Source organism: Vicugna pacos, chromosome 9 (assembly GCF_048564905.1).
Source record: "Vicugna pacos chromosome 9, VicPac4, whole genome shotgun sequence".
Lineage (NCBI taxonomy): Eukaryota > Metazoa > Chordata > Mammalia > Artiodactyla > Camelidae > Vicugna > Vicugna pacos.
This window is the reverse complement of record NC_132995.1, coordinates 68,848,639-68,849,264: the sequence shown is the minus strand read 5'-3', so window position 1 is coordinate 68,849,264 and position 626 is coordinate 68,848,639.

Here is a 626-nt window from a genome sequence, read left to right as displayed (position 1 = left end):
TATTCATGTAATGGATTAACATTTGATAGTGAAAACTTTAAAACTCCAGCTATGAGCAACATAATGTCAATGAAAGAAGACAAAAACAGACAAAAGTAACCCACATTGATTAGGAATTCCTGCCTACGTGGCAAAACTATGAAACAAGGCAGGGACAATCTATCAGAATAGTCAGGACAGTGGTTACCATAGGGGAGGCAGGAGTTTGAGATCAGGCAGGAACATGGTGGGGGTGTACTGACCCTCCTGAGTCAGCCCAACAAGGGTCCTTCTGCCCAGTGTCACTGAGTGGTACAACCAGACTGTTTGGTTCAGAAGCAAAGGAAAGCTTTATTCTTCAATCAAACGATGGAGAAGTGTGAGCTGTGCTCTGAGATGCGCATCTCCCGCCCTGGCCACAGGAGGGGCTGCTTCACAGGGTTCTCGTCAGCAGGGGGAGGAGGGGGCGGAGGTCTCCCAGCCTGGTGGGGCGGGGCGGAGTGGGGCAGGGCGGGGCCAGTGGGGCGGGGTGGGGCGGGGTGGGGCGGGGCAGGACCCGCCCAGCTGCGCAGCTCAGGCTGCAGAGCTGCAGTGCCGGGCGCAGTGCCGGGCGCAGCGCCTGCACACGGCCCGAGCCGCCATCTTGG